The sequence below is a fragment of the Aegilops tauschii genome, chromosome 3 (assembly GCF_002575655.3).
Source record: "Aegilops tauschii subsp. strangulata cultivar AL8/78 chromosome 3, Aet v6.0, whole genome shotgun sequence".
Classification (NCBI taxonomy): domain Eukaryota; kingdom Viridiplantae; phylum Streptophyta; class Magnoliopsida; order Poales; family Poaceae; genus Aegilops; species Aegilops tauschii.
The window spans coordinates 578,017,119-578,043,520 of NC_053037.3; positions in this window are offsets into that span (position 1 = coordinate 578,017,119).

Genomic DNA, 26,402 nt, shown 5'->3' on the forward strand with positions numbered 1-26,402 from the left:
TAACCGGTACTAAAGGCCAATTTTCACCAGGCCAAGGGGCGGGAAACTGCCCCTTTAGTACCGGTTCGTGGCTCCAACCGGTACTAAAGGCCCCCCTTTAGTACCGGTTGGAGCCACGACACGGTACTAAAGGTGTACGCTGGCGCAGGAGCGGTGCGGGCAAGTTTAGTCCCACCTCGCTAGCCGAGGGGCGCCCGCACCAGTTTAAAAGCCCCGGCGCGGCTGCTGTCTCGAACTCCTCTCTATAGCAGGCTTCTGGGCCTAACTTTGGTGCACTGCCTATTGAGCCTTCTAGCCCTTCTGGGCCTGTATTTGCAAACCCTAGGGTTGGCAGGCCCAGCGGGCAGCGCACCAGGAATTTTTTATATAATTTTCTTCTATTTATTTCCGAGTAATTTTTTTTCTGTATTTAGTTTCTTTGTGAATATAAAAAAATTTATATACTATTTTTTCTTTTCTGCATTATTTATTTTCTGCTATTCATTTTGTAGTGATTTTCCAGTTCACCATCATTTAGCTCTCTAAACAAATCGGTAAATGACTGAAAAACAGCAAATGATGTCAGAACGTCTTGGAAATTGATGACGTTGCTTTGAATGATGGATACTGAACGCAAAAATAGGCTGGAGTTCAAATAAGTATAAAAAACATTGAAGTGCCCGTGTAACAGATGAGTTCTCGTCCGAAACCCTGATACTCCGAAAGAGATTGTCTAGTTTTTACACGAGGTGCGTCCAGTTTTCGCCGTGACGCTCTCTACTCTTTTGCACATGCTATGCGGGCAAAATGATGATACCATGCCAAGTTCCAACATTTTCAGAGTTCATTTTGTAGTGATTTTCAATTTCACCCTCATTTAGCTCCCTAAACAAATGGTAAATGACTGAAAAACAGCAAATGATGTCAGAACGTGTTGGAAATTGATGACGTCGCTTTGAATGATGCATACTGAACGCAAAAATAGGCTGGAGTTCAAATAAGTTTAAAAAACATTGAAGTGCCTGTGTAACAGATGAGTTCGCGTCCGAAACCCTGATACTCCGAAAGAGATTGTCCAGTTTGTACACGAGGTGCGTCCAGTTTTCGCCGTGACCCTCTCTACTCTTTTGCACATGCTATGCGGGCGAAATGATGATACCATGCCAAGTTCCATCATTTTCAGAGTTCATTTTGTAGTGATTTTGAATTTCACCGTCATTTAGCTCCCTAAACAAATCGGTAAATGACTGAAAAACAGCAAATGATGTCAGAACGTGTTGGAAATTGATGACGTCGGTTTGAAAGATGCATACTGAACGCAAAAATAGGCTGGAGTTCAAATAAGTATAAAAAACATTGAAGTGCCCGTGTAACAGATGAGTTCTCGTCCGAAACCCTGATACTCCGAAAGAGATTGTCCAGTTTGTACACGAGGTGGGTCCAGTTTTCGCCATGACCCTCTCTACTCTTTTGCACATGCTATGCGGGCGAAATGATGATACCATGCCAAGTTCCAACATTTTCAGAGTTCATTTTGTAGTGATTTTCAATTTCACCGTCATTTAGCTCTCTAAAAAATCGGTAAATGACTGAAAAACAGCAAATGATGTCAGAACGTGTTGGAAATTGATGACGTCGTTTTGAATGATGCATACTGAATGCAAAAATAGGCTGGAGTTCAAATAAGTTAAAAAAACATTGAAGTGCCCGTGTAACAGATGAGTTCTCGTCCGAAACCCTGATACTCCGAAGGAGATTGTCTAGTTTTTACACGAGGTGCGTCCAGTTTTCGCACGTGATGCTCTCTACTCTTTTGCACATGCTATGCAGGCGAAATGATGATACCATGCCAAGTTCCAACATTTTCAGAGTTCATTTTGTAGTGGTTTTCAATTTCACCCTCATTTAGCTCCCTAAACAAATCGGTAAATGACTGAAAAACAGCAAATGATGTCAGAACGTGTTGGAAATTGATGACGTCGCTTTGAATGATGCATACCGAATGCAAAAATAGGCTGGAGTTCAAATAAGTTAAAAAAACATTGAAGTGCCCGTGTAACAGATGAGTTCTCGTCCGAAACCCTGATACTCCGAAAGAGATTGTCTAGTTTTTACACGAGGTGCGTCCAGTTTTCGCACGTGACGCTCTCTACTCTTTTGCACATGCTATGCAGGCGAAATGATGATACCATGCCAAGTTCCAACATTTTCAGAGTTCATTTTGTAGTGGTTTTCAATTTCACCCTCATTTAGCTCCCTAAACAAATCGGTAAATGACTGAAAAACAGCAAATGATGTTAGAGCGTGTTGGAAATTGATGACGTCGCTGTGAATGATGCATACTGAACGCAAAAATAGGCTGGAGTTCAAATAAGTTTAAAAAACATTGAAGTGCCCGTGTAACCGATGAGTTCTCGTCCGAAACCCTGATACTTCGAAAGAGATTGTCCAGTTTGTACACGAGGTGCGTCCAGTTTTCGCCGTGACCCTCTCTACTCTTTTGCACATGCTATGAGGGCGAAATGACGATACCATGCCAAGTTCCAACCTTTTAAGAGTTCATTTTGTAGTGATTTTCAATTTCACCGTCATTTAGCTCCCTAAACAAATCGGTAAATGACTGAAAAACAGCAAATGATGTCAGAACGTGTTGGATATTGATGACGTCGCTTTGAATGATGCATACTGAATGCAAAAATAGGCTGGAGTTCAAATAAGTTTAAAAAACATTGAAGTGCCGGTGTAACAGATGAGTTCGTGTCCGAAACCCTGATACTCCGAAAGAGATTGTCCAGTTTGTACACGAGGTGCGTGCAGTTTTCGTCGTGACCCTCTCTACTCTTTTGCACATGCTATGCGGGCGAAATGATGATACCATGCCAAGTTCCATCATTTTCAGAGTTCATTTTGTAGTGATTTTCAATTTCACCGTCATTTAGCTCCCTAAACAAATCGGTAAATGACTGAAAACAGCAAATGATGTCAGAACGTGTTGGAAATTGATGACGTCGCTTTGAATGATGCATACTGAACGCAAAAATAGGCTGGAGTTCAAATAAGTTTAAAAAACATTGAAGTGCCCGTGTAACAGATGAGTTCTCGTCCGAAACCCTGATACTCCGAAAGAGATTGTCCAGTTTGTACACGAGGTGCGTCCAGTTTTCGCCATGACCCTATCTACTCTTTTGCACATGCTATGCGGGCGAAATGATGATACCATGCCAAGTTCCAACATTTTCAGAGTTCATTTTGTAGTGATTTTCAATTTCACCGTCATTTAGCTCTCTAAAAAATCGGTAAATGACTGAAAAACAGCAAATGATGTCAGAACGTGTTGGAAATTGATGACGTCGCTTTGAATGATGCATACTGAATGCAAAAATAGGCTGGAGTTCAAATAAGTTAAAAAAACATTGAAGTGCCCGTGTAACAGATGAGTTCTCGTCCGAAACCCTGATACTCCGAAAGAGATTGTCTAGTTTTTACACGAGGTGCGTCCAGTTTTCGCCGTGACGCTCTCTACTCTTTTGCACATGCTATGCGGGCGAAATGATGATACCATGCCAAGTTCCAACATTTTCAGAGTTCATTTTGTAGTGATTTTCAATTTCACCCTCATTTAGCTCCCTAAACAAATCGGTAAATGACTGAAAAATAGCAAATGATGTTAGAGCGTGTTGGAAATTGATGATGTCGCTTTGAATGATGCATACTGAACGCAAAAATAGGCTGGAGTTCAAATAAGTGTAAAAAACATTGAAGTGCCCGTGTAACAGATGAGTTCTCGTCCGAAACCCTGATACTTCGAAAGAGATTGTCCAGTTTGTACACGAGGTGCGTCCAGTTTTCGCCGTGACCCTCTCTACTCTTTTGCACATGCTATGAGGGCGAAATGACGATACCATGACAAGTTCCAACCTTTTAAGAGTTCATTTTTTAGTGATTTTCAATTTCACCGTCATTTAGCTCCCTAAACAAATCGGTAAATGACTGAAAAACAGCAAATGATGTCAGAACGTGTTGGAAATTCATGACGTCGCTTTGAATGATGCATACTGAATGCAAAAATAGGCTGGAGTTCAAATAAGTTTAAAAAACATTGAATTGCCCGTGTAACAGATGAGTTCTCGTCCGAAACTCTGATACTCCGAAAGAGATTGTCCAGTTTGTACACGAGGTGCGTCCAGTTTTCGCCATGACCCTCTCTACTCTTTTGCACATGCTATGCGGGCGAAATGATGATACCATGCCAAGTTCCAACATTTTCAGAGTTCATTTTGTAGTGATTTTCAATTTCACCGTCATTTAGCTCTCTAAAAAATCGGTAAATGACTGAAAAACAGCAAATGATGTCAGAACGTGTTGGAAATTGATGACGTCGTTTTGAATGATGCATACTGAATGCAAAAATAGGCTGGAGTTCAAATAAGTTAAAAAAACATTGAAGTGCCCGTGTAACAGATGAGTTCTCGTCCGAAACCCTGATACTCCGAAGGAGATTGTCTAGTTTTTACACGAGGTGCGTCCAGTTTTCGCCGTGACGCTCTCTACTCTTTTGCACATACTATGCGGGCGAAATGATGATACCATGCCAAGTTCCAACATTTTCAGAGTTCATTTTGTAGTGATTTTCAATTTCACCCTCATTTAGCTCCCTAAACAAATGGTAAATGACTCAAAAACAGCAAATGATGTCAGAGCGTGTTGGAAATTGATGACGTCGCTTTGAATGATGCATACTGATCGCAAAAATAGGCTGGAGTTCAAATAAGTTTAAAAAACATTGAAGTGCCCGTGTAACAGATGAGTTCTCGTCCGAAACCCTGATACTCCGAAAGAGATTGTCCAGTTTTTACACGAGGTGCGTCCAGTTTTCGCTGTGACCCTCTCTACTCTTTTGCACATGCTATGCGGGCGAAATGATGATACCATGCCAAGTTCCATCATTTTCAGAGTTCATTTTGTAGTGATTTTCAATTTCACCGTCATGTAGCTCCCTAAACAAATCGGTAAATGACTGAAAAACAGCAAATGATGTCAGAACGTGTTGGAAATTGATGACGTCGCTTTGAATGATGCATACTGAACGCAAAAATAGGCTGGAGTTCAAATAAGTTTAAAAAACATTGAAGTGGGCGTGTAACAGATGAGTTCTCGTCCGAAACCCTGATACTCCGAAAGAGATTGTCCAGTTTGTACACGAGGTGCGTCCAGTTTTCGCCGTCACCCTCTCTACTCTTTTGCAAATGCTATGAGGGCGGAATGATGATACCATGCCAAGTTCCAACCTTTTCAGAGTTCATTTTGTAGCGATTTTCAATTTCACCATCATTTAGCTCCCTAAACAAATCGGTAAATGACTGAAAAACAGCAAATGATGTCAGAACGTGTTGGAAATTGATGATGTAGCTTTGAATGATGCATACTGAACGCAAAAATAGGCTGGAGTTAAAATAAGTTTAAAAAACATTGAAGTGCCGGTGTAACAGATGAGTTCGCGTCCGAAACCCTGATACTCCGAAAGAGATTGTCCAATTTGTACACGAGGTGCGTCCAGTTTTCGCCGTGACCCTCTCTACTCTTTTGCACATGCTATGCGGGCGAAATGATGATACCATGCCAAGTTCCATAATTTTCAGAGTTCATTTTGTACTGATTTTCAATTTCACCGTCATTTAGCTCCCTAAACAAATCGGTAAATGACTGAAAAACAGCAAATGATATCAGAACGTGACGCAAAAATAGGCTGGAGTTCAAATAAGTTCAAAATACATTGAAGTGCCCGTGTAACAGATGAGTTCTCGTCCGAAACCCTGATACTTCGAAAGAGATTGTCCAGTTTGTATACGAGGTGCGTCCAGTTTTCGCCGTGACCCTCTCTACTCTTTTGCACATGCTATGAGGGCGAAATGACGATACCATGCCAAGTTCCAACCTTTTAAGAGTTCATTTTGTAGTGATTTTCAATTTCACCGTCATTTAGCTCCCTAAACAAATCGGTAAATGACTGAAAAACAGCAAATGATGTCAGAACGTGTTGGAAATTGATGACGTCGCTTTGAATGATGCATACTGAACGCAAAAATAGGCTGGAGTTCAAATAAGTTTAAAAAACATTGAAGTGCCGGTGTAACAGATGAGCTCGCATCCGAAACCCTGATACTCCGAAAGAGATTGTCCAGTTTGTACACGAGGTGCGTCCAGTTTTCGCCGTGACCCTCTCTACTCTTTTGCACATGCTATGCGGGCGAAATGATGATACCATGCCAAGTTCCATCATTTTCAGAGTTCATTTTTTAGTGATTTTCAATTTCACCGTCATTTAGCTCCCTAAACAAATCGGTAAATGACTGAAAACAGCAAATTATGTCAGAACGTGTTGGAAATTGATGACGTCGCTTTGAATGATGCATACTGAACGCAAAAATAGGCTGGAGTTCAAATAAGTTTAAAAAACATTGAAGTGCCCGTGTAACAGATGAGTTCTCGTCCGAAACCCTGATACTCCGAAAGAGATTGTCCAGTTTGTACACGAGGTGCGTCCAGTTTTCGCCATGACCCTCTCTACTCTTTTGCACATGCTATAGGGGCGAAATGATGATACCATGCCAAGTTCCAACATTTTCAGAGTTCATTTTGTAGTGATTTTCAATTTCACCGTCATTTAGCTCTCTAAAAAATCGGTAAATGACTGAAAAACAGCAAATGATGTCAGAACGTGTTGGAAATTGATGACGTCGCTTTGAATGATGCATACTGAATGCAAAAATAGGCTGGAGTTCAAATAAGTTAAAAAACATTGAAGTGCCCGTGTAACAGATGAGTTCTCGTCCGAAACCCTGATACTCCGAAAGAGATTGTCTAGTTTTTACACGAGGTGCATCCAGTTTTCGCCGTGACGCTCTCTACTCTTTTGCACATGCTATGCGGGCGAAATGACGATACCATGCCAAGTTCCAACATTTTCAGAGTTCATTTTGTAGTGATTTTAAATTTCACCCTCATTTAGCTCCCTAAACAAATCGGTAAATGACTGAAAACAGCAAATGATGTCAGAGCGTGTTGGAAATTGATGACGTCGCTTTGAATGATGCATACTGAACGCAAAAATAGGATGGAGTTCAAATAAGTTTAAAAAACATTGAAGTGCCCGTGTAACAGATGAGTTCTCGTCCGAAACCCTGATACTCCGAAAGAGATTGTCCAGTTTTTACACGAGGTGCGTCCAGTTTTCGCCGTGACCCTCTCTACTCTTTCGCACATGCTATGCGGGCGAAATGATGATACCATGCCAAGTTCCATCATTTTCAGAGTTCATTTTGTAGTGATTTTCAATTTCACCGTCATGTAGCTCCCTAAACAAATCGGTAAATGACTGAAAAACAACAAATGATGTCAGAACGTGACGCAAAAATAGGCTGGAGTTCAAATAAGTTTAAAAAACATTGAAGTGCCCGTGTAACAGATGAGTTCTCGGCCGAAACCCTGATACTTCGAAAGAGATTGTCCAGTTTTTACACGAGGTGCGTCCAGTTTTCGCCGTGACCCTCTCTACTCTTTTGCACATGCTATGCGGGCGAAATGATGATACCATGCCAAGTTCCATAATTTTCAGAGTTCATTTTGTAGCGATTTTCAATTTCACCGTCATTTAGCTCCCTAAACAAATCGGTAAATGACTGAAAAACAGCAAATGATGTCAGAACGTGTTGGAAATTGATGACGTCGCTTTGAATGATGCATACTGAATGCAAAAATAGGCTGGAGTTCAAATAAGTTAAAAAAACATTGAAGTGCCCGTGTAACAGATGAGTTCTCGTCCGAAACCCTTATACTCCGAAAGAGATTGTCTAGTTTTTACACGAGGTGCGTCCAGTTTTCGCCGTGACGCTCTCTACTCTTTTGCACATGCTATGCGGGCGAAATGATGATACCATGCCAAGTTCCAACATTTTCAGAGTTCATTTTGTAGTGATTTTCAATTTCACCCTCATTTAGCTCCCTAAACAAATCGGTAAATGACTGAAAAATAGCAAATGATGTTAGAGCGTGTTGGAAATTGATGATGTCGCTTTGAATGATGCATACTGAACGCAAAAATAGGCTGGAGTTCAAATAAGTGTAAAAAACATTGAAGTGCCCGTGTAACAGATGAGTTCTCGTCCGAAACCCTGATACTTCGAAAGAGATTGTCCAGTTTGTACACGAGGTGCGTCCAGTTTTCGCCGTCACCCTCTCTACTCTTTTGCACATGCTATGAGGGCGAAATGACGATACCATGACAAGTTCCAACCTTTTAAGAGTTCATTTTTTAGTGATTTTCAATTTCACCGTCATTTAGCTCCCTAAACAAATCGGTAAATGACTGAAAAATAGCAAATGATGTCAGAACGTGTTGGAAATTGATGACGTCGCTTTGAATGATGCATACTGAACGCAAAAATAGGCTGGAGTTCAAATAAGTTTAAAAAACACTGAAGTGCCCGTGTAACAGATGAGTTCTCGTCCGAAACCCTGATACTCCGAAAGAGATTGTCCAGTTTTTACACGAGGTGCGTCCAGTTTTCGCTGTGACCCTCTCTACTCTTTTGCACATGCTATGCGGGCGAAATGATGATACCATGCCAAGTTCCATCATTTTCAGAGTTCATTTTGTAGTGATTTTCAATTTCACCGTCATGTAGCTCCCTAAACAAATCGGTAAATGACTGAAAAACAGCAAATGATGTCAGAACGTGTTGGAAATTGATGACGTCGCTTTGAATGATGCATACTGAACGCAAAAATAGGCTGGAGTTCAAATAAGTTTAAAAAACATTGAAGTGCCCGTGTAACAGATGAGTTCTCGTCCGAAACCCTGATACTCCGAAAGAGATTGTCCATTTGTACACGAGGTGCGTCCAGTTTTCGCCGTCACCCTCTCTACTCTTTTGCAAATGCTATGAGGGCGGAATGATGATACCATGCCAAGTTCCAACCTTTTCAGAGTTCATTTTGTAGCGATTTTCAATTTCACCATCATTTAGCTCCCTAAACAAATCGGTAAATGACTGAAAAACAGCAAATGATGTCAGAACGTGTTGAAAATTGATGATGTAGCTTTGAATGATGCATACTGAACGCAGAAATAGGCTGGAGTTAAAATAAGTTTAAAAAACATTGAAGTGCCGGTGTAACAGATGAGTTCGCGTCCGAAACCCTGATACCCCGAAAGAGATTGTCCAATTTGTACACGAGGTGCGTCCAGTTTTCGCCGTGACCCTCTCTACTCTTTTGCACATGCTATGCGGGCGAAATGATGATACCATGCCAAGTTCCATAATTTTCAGAGTTCATTTTGTAGTTATTTTCAATTTCACCGTCATTTAGCTCCCTAAACAAATCGGTAAATGACTGAAAAACAGCAAATGATGTTAGAACGTGACGCAAAAATAGGCTGGAGTTCAAATAAGTTCAAAAAACATTGAAGTGCCCGTGTAACAGATGAGTTCTCGTCCGAAACCCTGATACTTCGAAAGAGATTGTCCAGTTTGTATACGAGGTGCATCCAGTTTTCGCCGTGACCCTCTCTACTCTTTTGCACATGCTATGAGGGCGAAATGACGATACCATGCCAAGTTCCAACCTTTTAAGAGTTCATTTTGTAGTGATTTTCAATTTCACCGTCATTTAGCTCCCTAAACAAATCGGTAAATGACTGAAAAACAGCAAATGATGTCAGAACGTGTTGGAAATTGATGATGTCGCTTTGAATGATGCATACTGAACGCAAAAATAGGCTGGAGTTCAAATAAGTTTAAAAAACATTGAAGTGCCCGTGTAACAGATGAGCTCGTGTCCGAAACCCTGATACTCAGAAAGAGATTGTCCAGTTTGTACACGAGGTGCGTCCAGTTTTCGCCGTGACCCTCTCTACTCTTTTGCACATGCTATGCGGGCGAAATGATGATACCATGCCAAGTTCCATCATTTTCAGAGTTCATTTTTTAGTGATTTTCAATTTCACCGTCATTTAGCTCCCTAAACAAATCGGTAAATGACTGAAAAACAGCAAATTATGTCAGAACGTGTTGGAAATTGATGACGTCGCTTTGAATGATGCATACTGAACGCAAAAATAGGCTGGAGTTCAAATAAGTTTAAAAAACATTGAAGTGCCCGTGTAACAGATGAGTTCTCGTCCGAAACCCTGATACTCCGAAAGAGATTGTCCAGTTTGTACACGAGGTGCGTCCAGTTTTCGCCATGACCCTCTCTACTCTTTTGCACATGCTATAGGTGCGAAATGATGATACCATGCCAAGTTCCAACATTTTCAGAGTTCATTTTGTAGTGATTTTCAATTTCACCGTCATCTAGCTCTCTAAAAAATCGGTAAATGACTGAAAAACAGCAAATGATGTCAGAACGTGTTGGAAATTGATGACGTCGCTTTGAATGATGCATACTGAATGCAAAAATAGGCTGGAGTTCAAATAAGTTAAAAAACATTGAAGTGCCCGTGTAACAGATGAGTTCTCGTCCGAAACCCTGATACTCCGAAAGAGATTGTCTAGTTTTTACACAAGGTGCATCCAGTTTTCGCCGTGACGCTCTCTACTCTTTTGCACATGCTATGCGGGCGAAATGACGATACCATGCCAAGTTCCAACATTTTCAGAGTTCATTTTGTAGTGATTTTAAATTTCACCCTCATTTAGCTCCCTAAACAAATCGGTAAATGACTGAAAAACAGCAAATGATGTCAGAGCGTGTTGGAAATTGATGACGTCGCTTTGAATGATGCATACTGAACGCAAAAATAGGATGGAGTTCAAATAAGTTTAAAAAACATTGAAGTGCCCGTGTAACAGATGAGTTCTCGTCCGAAACCCTGATACTCCGAAAGAGATTGTCCAGTTTTTACACGAGGTGCGTCCAGTTTTCGCCGTGACCCTCTCTACTCTTTCGCACATGCTATGCGGGCGAAATGATGATACCATGCCAAGTTCCATCATTTTCAGAGTTCATTTTGTAGTGATTTTCAATTTCACCGTCATGTAGCTCCCTAAACAAATCGGTAAATGACTGAAAAACAACAAATGATGTCAGAACGTGACGCAAAAATAGGCTGGAGTTCAAATAAGTTTAAAAAACATTGAAGTGCCCGTGTAACAGATGAGTTCTCGGCCGAAACCCTGATACTTCGAAAGAGATTGTCCAGTTTTTACACGAGGTGCGTCCAGTTTTCGCCGTGACCCTCTCTACTCTTTTGCACATGCTATGCGGGCGAAATGATGATACCATGCCAAGTTCCATAATTTTCAGAGTTCATTTTGTAGCGATTTTCAATTTCACCGTCATTTAGCTCCCTAAACAAATCGGTAAATGACTGAAAAACAGCAAATGATGTCAGAACGTGTTGGAAATTGATGACGTCGCTTTGAATGATGCATACTGAATGCAAAAATAGGCTGGAGTTCAAATAAGTTAAAAAAACATTGAAGTGCCCGTGTAACAGATGAGTTCTCGTCCGAAACCCTTATACTCCGAAAGAGATTGTCTAGTTTTTACACGAGGTGCGTCCAGTTTTCGCCGTGACGCTCTCTACTCTTTTGCACATGCTATGCGGGCGAAATGATGATACCATGCCAAGTTCCAACATTTTCAGAGTTCATTTTGTAGTGATTTTCAATTTCACCCTCATTTAGCTCCCTAAACAAATCGGTAAATGACTGAAAAATAGCAAATGATGTTAGAGCGTGTTGGAAATTGATGATGTCGCTTTGAATGATGCATACTGAACGCAAAAATAGGCTGGAGTTCAAATAAGTGTAAAAAACATTGAAGTGCCCGTGTAACAGATGAGTTCTCGTCCGAAACCCTGATACTTCGAAAGAGATTGTCCAGTTTGTACACGAGGTGCGTCCAGTTTTCGCCGTCACCCTCTCTACTCTTTTGCACATGCTATGAGGGCGAAATGACGATACCATGACAAGTTCCAACCTTTTAAGAGTTCATTTTTTAGTGATTTTCAATTTCACCGTCATTTAGCTCCCTAAACAAATCGGTAAATGACTGAAAAACAGCAAATGATGTCAGAACGTGTTGGAAATTGATGACGTCGCTTTGAATGATGCATACTGAACGCAAAAATAGGCTGGAGTTCAAATAAGTTTAAAAAACATTGAATTGCCCGTGCAACAGATGAGTTCTCGTCCGAAACTCTGATACTCCGAAAGAGATTGTCCAGTTTGTACACGAGGTGCGTCCAGTTTTCGCCATGACCCTCTCTACTCTTTTGCACATGCTATGCGGGCGAAATGATGATACCATGCCAAGTTCCAACATTTTCAGAGTTCATTTTGTAGTGATTTTCAATTTCACCGTCATTTAGCTCCCTAAACAAATCGGTAAATGACTGAAAAACAGCAAATTATGTCAGAACGTGTTGGAAATTGATGACGTCGCTTTGAATGATGCATACTGAACGCAAAAATAGGCTGGAGTTCAAATAAGTTTAAAAAACATTGAAGTGCCCGTGTAACAGATGAGTTCTCGTCCGAAACCCTGATACTCCGAAAGAGATTGTCCAGTTTGTACACGAGGTGCGTCCAGTTTTCGCCATGACCCTCTCTACTCTTTTGCACATGCTATAGGTGCGAAATGATGATACCATGCCAAGTTCCAACATTTTCAGAGTTCATTTTGTAGTGATTTTCAATTTCACCGTCATCTAGCTCTCTAAAAAATCGGTAAATGACTGAAAAACAGCAAATGATGTCAGAACGTGTTGGAAATTGATGACGTCGCTTTGAATGATGCATACTGAATGCAAAAATAGGCTGGAGTTCAAATAAGTTAAAAAACATTGAAGTGCCCGTGTAACAGATGAGTTCTCGTCCGAAACCCTGATACTCCGAAAGAGATTGTCTAGTTTTTACACAAGGTGCATCCAGTTTTCGCCGTGACGCTCTCTACTCTTTTGCACATGCTATGCGGGCGAAATGACGATACCATGCCAAGTTCCAACATTTTCAGAGTTCATTTTGTAGTGATTTTAAATTTCACCCTCATTTAGCTCCCTAAACAAATCGGTAAATGACTGAAAAACAGCAAATGATGTCAGAGCGTGTTGGAAATTGATGACGTCGCTTTGAATGATGCATACTGAACGCAAAAATAGGATGGAGTTCAAATAAGTTTAAAAAACATTGAAGTGCCCGTGTAACAGATGAGTTCTCGTCCGAAACCCTGATACTCCGAAAGAGATTGTCCAGTTTTTACACGAGGTGCGTCCAGTTTTCGCCGTGACCCTCTCTACTCTTTCGCACATGCTATGCGGGCGAAATGATGATACCATGCCAAGTTCCATCATTTTCAGAGTTCATTTTGTAGTGATTTTCAATTTCACCGTCATGTAGCTCCCTAAACAAATCGGTAAATGACTGAAAAACAACAAATGATGTCAGAACGTGACGCAAAAATAGGCTGGAGTTCAAATAAGTTTAAAAAACATTGAAGTGCCCGTGTAACAGATGAGTTCTCGGCCGAAACCCTGATACTTCGAAAGAGATTGTCCAGTTTTTACACGAGGTGCGTCCAGTTTTCGCCGTGACCCTCTCTACTCTTTTGCACATGCTATGCGGGCGAAATGATGATACCATGCCAAGTTCCATAATTTTCAGAGTTCATTTTGTAGCGATTTTCAATTTCACCGTCATTTAGCTCCCTAAACAAATCGGTAAATGACTGAAAAACAGCAAATGATGTCAGAACGTGTTGGAAATTGATGACGTCGCTTTGAATGATGCATACTGAATGCAAAAATAGGCTGGAGTTCAAATAAGTTAAAAAAACATTGAAGTGCCCGTGTAACAGATGAGTTCTCGTCCGAAACCCTTATACTCCGAAAGAGATTGTCTAGTTTTTACACGAGGTGCGTCCAGTTTTCGCCGTGACGCTCTCTACTCTTTTGCACATGCTATGCGGGCGAAATGATGATACCATGCCAAGTTCCAACATTTTCAGAGTTCATTTTGTAGTGATTTTCAATTTCACCCTCATTTAGCTCCCTAAACAAATCGGTAAATGACTGAAAAATAGCAAATGATGTTAGAGCGTGTTGGAAATTGATGATGTCGCTTTGAATGATGCATACTGAACGCAAAAATAGGCTGGAGTTCAAATAAGTGTAAAAAACATTGAAGTGCCCGTGTAACAGATGAGTTCTCGTCCGAAACCCTGATACTTCGAAAGAGATTGTCCAGTTTGTACACGAGGTGCGTCCAGTTTTCGCCGTCACCCTCTCTACTCTTTTGCACATGCTATGAGGGCGAAATGACGATACCATGACAAGTTCCAACCTTTTAAGAGTTCATTTTTTAGTGATTTTCAATTTCACCGTCATTTAGCTCCCTAAACAAATCGGTAAATGACTGAAAAACAGCAAATGATGTCAGAACGTGTTGGAAATTGATGACGTCGCTTTGAATGATGCATACTGAACGCAAAAATAGGCTGGAGTTCAAATAAGTTTAAAAAACATTGAATTGCCCGTGCAACAGATGAGTTCTCGTCCGAAACTCTGATACTCCGAAAGAGATTGTCCAGTTTGTACACGAGGTGCGTCCAGTTTTCGCCATGACCCTCTCTACTCTTTTGCACATGCTATGCGGGCGAAATGATGATACCATGCCAAGTTCCAACATTTTCAGAGTTCATTTTGTAGTGATTTTCAATTTCACCGTCATTTAGCTCCCTAAACAAATCGGTAAATGACTGAAAAACAGCAAATTATGTCAGAACGTGTTGGAAATTGATGACGTCGCTTTGAATGATGCATACTGAACGCAAAAATAGGCTGGAGTTCAAATAAGTTTAAAAAACATTGAAGTGCCCGTGTAACAGATGAGTTCTCGTCCGAAACCCTGATACTCCGAAAGAGATTGTCCAGTTTGTACACGAGGTGCGTCCAGTTTTCGCCATGACCCTCTCTACTCTTTTGCACATGCTATAGGTGCGAAATGATGATACCATGCCAAGTTCCAACATTTTCAGAGTTCATTTTGTAGTGATTTTCAATTTCACCGTCATCTAGCTCTCTAAAAAATCGGTAAATGACTGAAAAACAGCAAATGATGTCAGAACGTGTTGGAAATTGATGACGTCGCTTTGAATGATGCATACTGAATGCAAAAATAGGCTGGAGTTCAAATAAGTTAAAAAACATTGAAGTGCCCGTGTAACAGATGAGTTCTCGTCCGAAACCCTGATACTCCGAAAGAGATTGTCTAGTTTTTACACAAGGTGCATCCAGTTTTCGCCGTGACGCTCTCTACTCTTTTGCACATGCTATGCGGGCGAAATGACGATACCATGCCAAGTTCCAACATTTTCAGAGTTCATTTTGTAGTGATTTTAAATTTCACCCTCATTTAGCTCCCTAAACAAATCGGTAAATGACTGAAAAACAGCAAATGATGTCAGAGCGTGTTGGAAATTGATGACGTCGCTTTGAATGATGCATACTGAACGCAAAAATAGGATGGAGTTCAAATAAGTTTAAAAAACATTGAAGTGCCCGTGTAACAGATGAGTTCTCGTCCGAAACCCTGATACTCCGAAAGAGATTGTCCAGTTTTTACACGAGGTGCGTCCAGTTTTCGCCGTGACCCTCTCTACTCTTTCGCACATGCTATGCGGGCGAAATGATGATACCATGCCAAGTTCCATCATTTTCAGAGTTCATTTTGTAGTGATTTTCAATTTCACCGTCATGTAGCTCCCTAAACAAATCGGTAAATGACTGAAAAACAACAAATGATGTCAGAACGTGACGCAAAAATAGGCTGGAGTTCAAATAAGTTTAAAAAACATTGAAGTGCCCGTGTAACAGATGAGTTCTCGGCCGAAACCCTGATACTTCGAAAGAGATTGTCCAGTTTTTACACGAGGTGCGTCCAGTTTTCGCCGTGACCCTCTCTACTCTTTTGCACATGCTATGCGGGCGAAATGATGATACCATGCCAAGTTCCATAATTTTCAGAGTTCATTTTGTAGCGATTTTCAATTTCACCGTCATTTAGCTCCCTAAACAAATCGGTAAATGACTGAAAAACAGCAAATGATGTCAGAACGTGTTGGAAATTGATGACGTCGCTTTGAATGATGCATACTGAATGCAAAAATAGGCTGGAGTTCAAATAAGTTAAAAAAACATTGAAGTGCCCGTGTAACAGATGAGTTCTCGTCCGAAACCCTTATACTCCGAAAGAGATTGTCTAGTTTTTACACGAGGTGCGTCCAGTTTTCGCCGTGACGCTCTCTACTCTTTTGCACATGCTATGCGGGCGAAATGATGATACCATGCCAAGTTCCAACATTTTCAGAGTTCATTTTGTAGTGATTTTCAATTTCACCCTCATTTAGCTCCCTAAACAAATCGGTAAATGACTGAAAAATAGCAAATGATGTTAGAGCGTGTTGGAAATTGATGATGTCGCTTTGAATGATGCATACTGAACGCAAAAATAGGCTGGAGTTCAAATAAGTGTAAAAAACATTGAAGTGCCCGTGTAACAGATGAGTTCTCGTCCGAAACCCTGATACTTCGAAAGAGATTGTCCAGTTTGTACACGAGGTGCGTCCAGTTTTCGCCGTCACCCTCTCTACTCTTTTGCACATGCTATGAGGGCGAAATGACGATACCATGACAAGTTCCAACCTTTTAAGAGTTCATTTTTTAGTGATTTTCAATTTCACCGTCATTTAGCTCCCTAAACAAATCGGTAAATGACTGAAAAACAGCAAATGATGTCAGAACGTGTTGGAAATTGATGACGTCGCTTTGAATGATGCATACTGAACGCAAAAATAGGCTGGAGTTCAAATAAGTTTAAAAAACATTGAATTGCCCGTGCAACAGATGAGTTCTCGTCCGAAACTCTGATACTTCGAAAGAGATTGTCCAGTTTGTACACGAGGTGCGTCCAGTTTTCGCCATGACCCTCTCTACTCTTTTGCACATGCTATGCGGGCGAAATGATGATACCATGCCAAGTTCCAACATTTTCAGAGTTCATTTTGTAGTGATTTTCAATTTCACCGTCATTTAGCTCTCTAAAAAATCGGTAAATGACTGAAAAACAGCAAATGATGTCAGAACGTGTTGGAAATTGATGACGTCGTTTTGAATGATGCATACTGAATGCAAAAATAGGCTGGAGTTCAAATAAGTTAAAAAAACATTGAAGTGCCCGTGTAACAGATGAGTTCTCGTCCGAAACCCTGATACTCCGAAGGAGATTGTCTAGTTTTTACACGAGGTGCGTCCAGTTTTCGCCGTGACGCTCTCTACTCTTTTGCACATACTATGCGGGCGAAATGATGATACCATGCCAAGTTCCAACATTTTCAGAGTTCATTTTGTAGTGATTTTCAATTTCACCCTCATTTAGCTCCCTAAACAAATGGTAAATGACTCAAAAACAGCAAATGATGTCAGAGCGTGTTGGAAATTCATGACGTCGCTTTGAATGATGCATACTGAACGCAAAAATAGGCTGGAGTTCAAATAAGTTTAAAAAACACTGAAGTGCCCGTGTAACAGATGAGTTCTCGTCCGAAACCCTGATACTCCGAAAGAGATTGTCCAGTTTTTACACGAGGTGCGTCCAGTTTTCGCTGTGACCCTCTCTACTCTTTTGCACATGCTATGCGGGCGAAATGATGATACCATGCCAAGTTCCATCATTTTCAGAGTTCATTTTGTAGTGATTTTCAATTTCACCGTCATGTAGCTCCCTAAACAAATCGGTAAATGACTGAAAAACAGCAAATGATGTCAGAACGTGTTGGAAATTGATGACGTCGCTTTGAATGATGCATACTGAACGCAAAAATAGGCTGGAGTTCAAATAAGTTTAAAAAACATTGAAGTGGGCGTGTAACAGATGAGTTCTCGTCCGAAACCCTGATACTCCGAAAGAGATTGTCCAGTTTGTACACGAGGTGCGTCCAGTTTTCGCCGTCACCCTCTCTACTCTTTTGCAAATGCTATGAGGGCGGAATGATGATACCATGCCAAGTTCCAACCTTTTCAGAGTTCATTTTGTAGCGATTTTCAATTTCACCATCATTTAGCTCCCTAAACAAATCGGTAAATGACTGAAAAACAGCAAATGATGTCAGAACGTGTTGGAAATTGATGATGTAGCTTTGAATGATGCATACTGAACGCAGAAATAGGCTGGAGTTAAAATAAGTTTAAAAAACATTGAAGTGCTGGTGTAACAGATGAGTTCGCGTCCGAAACCCTGATACCCCGAAAGAGATTGTCCAATTTGTACACGAGGTGCGTCCAGTTTTCGCCGTGACCCTCTCTACTCTTTTGCACATGCTATGCGGGCGAAATGATGATACCATGCCAAGTTCCATAATTTTTAGAGTTCATTTTGTAGTTATTTTCAATTTCACCGTCATTTAGCTCCCTAAACAAATCGGTAAATGACTGAAAAACAGCAAATGATGTCAGAACGTGACGCAAAAATAGGCTGGAGTTCAAATAAGTTCAAAAAACATTGAAGTGCCCGTGTAACAGATGAGTTCTCGTCCGAAACCCTGATACTTCGAAAGAGATTGTCCAGTTTGTATACGAGGTGCGTCCAGTTTTCGCCGTGACCCTCTCTACTCTTTTGCACATGCTATGAGGGCGAAATGATGATACCATGCCAAGTTCCAACCTTTTAAGAGTTCATTTTGTAGTGATTTTCAATTTCACCGTCATTTAGCTCCCTAAACAAATCGGTAAATGACTGAAAAACAGCAAATGATGTCAGAACGTGTTGGAAATTGATGACGTCGCTTTGAATGATGCATACTGAACGCAAAAATAGGCTGGAGTTCAAATAAGTTTAAAAAACATTGAAGTGCCGGTGTAACAGATGAGCTCGCGTCCGAAACCCTGATACTCCGAAAGAGATTGTCCAGTTTGTACACGAGGTGCGTCCAGTTTTCGCCGTGACCCTCTCTACTCTTTTGCACATGCTATGCGGGCGAAATGATGATACCATGCCAAGTTCCATCATTTTCAGAGTTCATTTTTTAGTGATTTTCAATTTCACCGTCATTTAGCTCCCTAAACAAATCGGTAAATGACTGAAAAACAACAAATTATGTCAGAACGTGTTGGAAATTGATGACGTCGCTTTGAATGATGCATACTGAACGCAAAAATAGGCTGGAGTTCAAATAAGTTTAAAAACATTGAAGTGCCCGTGTAACAGATGAGTTCTCGTCCGAAACCCTGATACTCCGAAAGAGATTGTCCAGTTTGTACACGAGGTGCGTCCAGTTTTCGCCATGACCCTCTCTACTCTTTTGCACATGCTATAGGGGCGAAATGATGATACCATGCCAAGTTCCAACATTTTCAGAGTTCATTTTGTAGTGATTTTCAATTTCACCGTCATTTAGCTCTCTAAAAAATCGGTAAATGACTGAAAAACAGCAAATGATGTCAGAACGTGTTGGAAATTGATGACGTCGCTTTGAATGATGCATACTGAATGCAAAAATAGGCTGGAGTTCAAATAAGTTAAAAAACATTGAAGTGCCCGTGTAACAGATGAGTTCTCGTCCGAAACCCTGATACTCCGAAAGAGATTGTCTAGTTTTTACACGAGGTGCATCCAGTTTTCGCCGTGACGCTCTCTACTCTTTTGCACATGCTATGCGGGCGAAATGACGATACCATGCCAAGTTCCAACATTTTCAGAGTTCATTTTGTAGTGATTTTAAATTTCACCCTCATTTAGCTCCCTAAACAAATCGGTAAATGACTGAAAAACAGCAAATGATGTCAGAGCGTGTTGGAAATTGATGACGTCGCTTTGAATGATGCATACTGAACGCAAAAATAGGATGGAGTTCAAATAAGTTTAAAAAACATTGAAGTGCCCGTGTAACAGAAGAGTTCTCGTCCGAAACCCTGATACTCCGAAAGAGATTGTCCAGTTTTTACACGAGGTGCGTCCAGTTTTCGCCGTGACCCTCTCTACTCTTTCGCACATGCTATGCGGGCGAAATGATGATACCATGCCAAGTTCCATCATTTTCAGAGTTCATTTTGTAGTGATTTTCAATTTCACCGTCATGTAGCTCCCTAAACAAATCGGTAAATGACTGAAAAACAGCAAATGATGTCAGAACGTGACGCAAAAATAGGCTGGAGTTCAAATAAGTTTAAAAAACATTGAAGTGCCCGTGTAACAGATGAGTTCTCGTCCGAAACCCTGATACTTCGAAAGAGATTGTCCAGTTTTTACACGAGGTGCGTCCAGTTTTCGCCGTGACCCTCTCTACTCTTTTGCACATGCTATGAGGGCGAAATGACGATACCATGCCAAGTTCCAACCTTTTAAGAGTTCATTTTGTAGTGATTTTCAATTTCACTGTCATTTAGCTCCCTAAACAAATCGGTAAATGACTGAAAAACAGCAAATGATGTCAGAACGTGTTGGAAATTGATGACGTACCTTTGAATGATGCATACTGAACGCAAAAATAGGCTGGAGTTCAAATAAGTTTAAAAAACATTGAAGTGCCGGTGTAACAGATGAGTTCGCGTCCGAAACCCTGATACTCCGAAAGAGATTGTCCAGTTTGTACACGAGGTGCGTCCAGTTTTCGCCGTGACCCTCTCTACTCTTTTGCACATGCTATGCGGGCGAAATGATGATACCATGCCAAGTTCCATCATTTTCAGAGTTCATTTTGTAGTGATTTTCAATTTCACCGTCATTTAGCTCCCTAAACAAATCGGTAAATGACTGAAAAACAGCAAATGATGTCAGAACGTGTTGGAAATTGATGACGTCGCTTTGAATGATGCATACTGAATGCAAAAATAGGCTGGAGTTCAAATAAGTTTAAAAAACATTGAAGTGCCCGTGTAACAGATGAGTTCTCGTCCGAAACCCTGATACTCCGAAAGAGATTGTCCAGTTTTTACACGAGGTGCGTCCAGTTTTCGCTGTGACCCTCTCTACTCTTTTGCACATGCTATGCGGGCGAAATGATGATACCATGCCATGTTCCATCATTTTCAGAGTTCATTTTGTAGTGATTTTCAATTTCACCGTCATGTAGCTCCCTAAACAAATCGGTAAATGACTGAAAAACAGCAAATGATGTCAGAACGTGTTGGAAATTGATGACGTCGCTTTGAATGATGCATACTGAACGCAAAAATAGGCTGGAGTTCAAATAAGTTTAAAAAACATTGAAGTGGGCGTGTAACAGATGAGTTCTCGTCCGAAACCCTGATACTCCGAAAGAGATTGTCCAGTTTGTACACGAGGTGCGTCCAGTTTTCGCCGTGACCCTCTCTACTCTTTTGCACATGCTTTGCGGGCGAAATGATGATACCATGCCAAGTTCCATCATTTTCAGAGTTCATTTTGTAGTGATTTTCAATTTCACCGTCATTTAGCTCCCTAAACAAATCGGTAAATGACTGAAAAACAGCAAATGATGTCAGAACGTGTTGGAAATTGATGACGTCGCTTTGAATGATGCATACTGAACGCAAAAATAGGCTGGAGTTCAAATAAGTTTAAAAAACATTGAAGTGCCCGTGTAACAGATGAGTTCTCGTCCGAAACCCTGATACTCCGAAAGAGATTGTCCAGTTTGTACACGAGGTGCGTCCAGTTTTCGCCATGACCCTCTCTACTCTTTTGCACATGCTATAGGGGCGAAATGATGATACCATGCCAAGTTCCAACATTTTCAGAGTTCATTTTGTAGTGATTTTCAATTTCACCGTCATTTAGCTCTCTAAAAAATCGGTAAATGACTGAAAAACAGCAAATGATGTCAGAACGTGTTGGAAATTGATAACGTCGCTTTGAATGATGCATACTGAATGCAAAAATAGGCTGGAGTTCAAATAAGTTAAAAAACATTGAAGTGCCCGTGTAACAGATGAGTTCTCGTCTGAAACCCTGATACTCCGAAAGAGATTGTCTAGTTTTTACACGAGGTGCATCCAGTTTTCGCCGTGACGCTCTCTACTCTTTTGCACATGCTATGCGGGCGAAATGACGATACCATGCCAAGTTCCAACATTTTCAGAGTTCATTTTGTAGTGATTTTAAATTTCACCCTCATTTAGCTCCCTAAACAAATCGGTAAATGACTGGAAAACAGCAAATGATGTCAGAGCGTGTTGGAAATTGATGACGTCGCTTTGAATGATGCATACTGAACGCAAAAATAGGCTGGAGTTCAAATAAGTTTAAAAAACATTGAAGTGCCCGTGTAACAGATGAGTTCTCGTCCGAAACCCTGATACTCCGAAAGAGATTGTCCAGTTTTTACACGAGGTGCGTCCAGTTTTCGCCGTGACCCTCTCTACTCTTTTGCACATGCTATGCGGGCGAAATGATGATACCATGCCAAGTTCCATCATTTTCAGAGTTCATTTTGTAGTGATTTTCAATTTCACTGTCATGTAGCTCCCTAAACAAATCGGTAAATGACTGAAAAACAGCAAATGATGTCAGAACGTGACGCAAAAATATGCTGGAGTTCAAATAAGTTTAAAAAACATTGAAGTGCCCGTGTAACAGATGAGTTCTCGTCCGAAACCCTGATACTTCGAAAGAGATTGTCCAGTTTGTATACGAGGTGCGTCCAGTTTTCGCCGTGACCCTCTCTACTCTTTTGCACATGCTATGAGGGCGAAATGACGATACCATGCCAAGTTCCAACCTTTTAAGAGTTCATTCTGTAGTGATTTTCAATTTCACCGTCATTTAGCTCCCTAAACAAATCGGTAAATGACTGAAAAACAGCAAATGATGTCAAAACGTGTTGGAAATTGATGACGTCGCTTTGAATGATGCATACTGAACGCAAAAATAGGCTGGAGTTCAAATAAGTTTAAAAAACATTGAAGTGCCGGTGTAACAGATGAGTTCGCGTCCGAAACCCTGATACTCCGAAAGAGATTGTCCAGTTTGTACACGAGGTGCGTCCAGTTTTCGCCGTGACCCTCTCTACTCTTTTGCACATGCTATGCGGGCGAAATGATGATACCATGCCAAGTTCCATCATTTTCAGAGTTCATTTTGTAGTGATTTTCAATTTCACCGTCATTTAGCTCCCTAAACAAATCGGTAAATGACTGAAAAACAGCAAATGATGTCAGAACGTGTTGGAAATTGATGACGTCGCTTTGAATGATGCATACTGAACGCAAAAAGAGGCTGGAGTTCAAATAAGTTTAAAAAACATTGTAGTGCCCGTGTAACAGATGAGTTCTCGTCCGAAACCCTGATACTCCGAAAGAGATTGTCTAGTTTTTACACGAGGTGCATCCAGTTTTCGCCGTGACGCTCTCTACTCTTTTGCACATGCTATGCGGGCGAAATGATGATACCATGCCAAGTTCCAACATTTTCAGAGTTCATTTTGTAGTGATTTTAAATTTCACCCTCATTTAGCTCCCTAAACAAATCGGTAAATGACTGAAAAACAGCAAATGATGTCAGAGCGTGTTGGAAATTGATGACGTCGCTTTGAATGATACATACTGAATGCAAAAATAGGCTGGAGTTCAAATAAGTTTAAAAAACATTGAAGTGGGCGTGTAACAGATGAGTTCTCGTCCGAAACCCTGATACTCCGAAAGAGATTGTCCAGGTTGTACACGAGGTGCGTCCAGTTTTCGCCGTCACCCTCTCTACTCTTTTGCACATGCTATGAGGGCGAAATGGTGATACCATGCCAAGTTCCAACCTTTTCAGAGTTCATTTTGTAGTGATTTTCAATTTCACCATCGTTTAGCTCCCTAAACAAATCGGTAAATGACTGAAAAACAGCAAATGATGTCAGAACGTGTTGAAAATTGATGACGTCGCTTTGAATGATGCATACTGAACACGAAAAGAGGCTGGAGTTCAAATAAGTTTAAAAAACATTGAAGTGCCGGTGTAACAGATGAGTTCGCGTCCGAAACCCTGATACTCCGAAAGAGATTGTCCAATTTGTACACGAGGTGCGTCCAGTTTTCGCCGTGACCCTCTCTACTCTTTTGCACATGCTATGCGGGCGAAATGATGATACCATGCCAAGTTCCATCATTTTCAGAGTTCATTTTGTAGTGATTTTCAATTTCACCGTCATTTAGCTCCCTAAACAAATCGGTAAATGACTGAAAAACAGCAAATGATGTCAGAACATGTTGGAAATTGATGACGTCGCTTTGAATGATGCATACTGAACGCAAAAATAGGCTGGAGTTCAAATAAGTTTAAAAAACATTGAAGTGCCCGTGTAACAGATGAGTTCTCGTCCGAAACCCTGATACTCCGAAAGAGATTGTCCAGTTTGTACACGAGGTGCGTCCAGTTTTCGCCATGACCCTCTTTACTCTTTTGCACATGCTATAGGGGCGAAATGATGATACCATGCCAAGTTCCAACATTTTCAGAGTTCATTTTGTAGTGATTTTCAATTTCACCGTCATTTAGCTCTCTAAAAAATCGGTAAATGACTGAAAAACAGCAAATGATGTCAGAACGTGTTGGAAATTGATGACGTCGCTTTGAATGATGCATACTGAACGCAAAATTAGGCTGGAGTTCAAATAAGTTTAAAAAACATTGAAGTGCCCGTGTAACAGATGAGTTCTCGTCCGAAACCCTGATACTCCGAAAGAGATTGTCTAGTTTTTACACGAGGTGCATCCAGTTTTCGCCGTGACGCTCTCTACTCTTTTGCACATGCTATGCGGGCGAAATGATGATACCATGCCAAGTTCCAACATTTTCAGAGTTCATTTTGTAGTGATTTTAAATTTCACCCTCATTTAGCTCCCTAAACATATCGGTAAATGACTGAAAAACAGCAAATGATGTCAGAGCGTGTTGGAAATTGATGACGTCGCTTTGAATGATACATACTGAATGCAAAAATAGGCTGGAGTTCAAATAAGTTTAAAAAACATTGAAGTGGGCGTGTAACAGATGAGTTCTCGTCCGAAACCCTGATACTCCGAAAGAGATTGTCCAGGTTGTACACGAGGTGCGTCCAGTTTTCGCCGTCACCCTCTCTACTCTTTTGCACATGCTATGAGGGCGAAATGATGATACCATGCCAAGTTCCAACCTTTTCAGAGTTCATTTTGTAGTGATTTTCAATTTCACCATCATTTAGCTCCCTAAACAAATCGGTAAATGACTGAAAAACAGCAAATGATGTCAGAACGTGTTGAAAATTGATGACGTCGCTTTGAATGATGCATACTGAACACGAAAATAGGCTGGAGTTCAAATAAGTTTAAAAAACATTGAAGTGCCGGTGTAACAGATGAGTTCGCGTCCGAAACCCTGATACTCCGAAAGAGATTGTCCAATTTGTACACGAGGTGCGTCCAGTTTTCGCTGTGACCCTCTCTACTCTTTTGCACATCCTATGCGGGCGAAATGATGATACCATGCCAAGTTCCATCATTTTCAGAGTTCATTTTGTAGTGATTTTCAATTTCACCGTCATTTAGCTCCCTAAACAAATCGGTAAATGACTGAAAAACAGCAAATGATGTCAGAACGTGTTGGAAATTGATGACGTCGCTTTGAATGATGCATACTGAACGCAAAAATAGGCTGGAGTTCAAATAAGTTTAAAAAACATTGAAGTGCCCGTGTAACAGATGAGTTCTCGTCCGAAACCCTGATACTCCGAAAGAGATTGTCCAGTTTGTACACGAGGTGCGTCCAGTTTTCGCCATGACCCTCTCTACTCTTTTGCACATGCTATAGGGGCGAAATGATGATACCATGCCAAGTTCCAACATTTTCAGAGTTCATTTTGTAGTGATTTTCAATTTCACCGTCATTTAGCTCTCTAAAAAATCGGTAAATGACTGAAAAACAGCAAATGATGTCAGAACGTGTTGGAAATTGATGACGTCGCTTTGAATGATGCATACTGAACGCAAAAATAGGCTGGAGTTCAAATAAGTTTAAAAAACATTGAAGTGCCCGTGTAACAGATGAGTTCTCGTCCGAAACCCTGATACTCCGAAAGAGATTGTCTAGTTTTTACACGAGGTGCATCCAGTTTTCGCCGTGACGCTCTCTACTCTTTTGCACATGCTATGCGGGCGAAATGATGATACCATGCCAAGTTCCAACATTTTCAGAGTTCATTTTGTAGTGATTTTAAATTTCACCCTCATTTAGCTCCCTAAACAAATCGGTAAATGACTGAAAAACAGCAAATGATGTCAGAGCGTGTTGGAAATTGATGACGTCGCTTTGAATGATACATACTGAATGCAAAAATAGGCTGGAGTTCAAATAAGTTTAAAAAACATTGAAGTGGGCGTGTAACAGATGAGTTCTCGTCCGAAACCCTGATACTCCGAAAGAGAT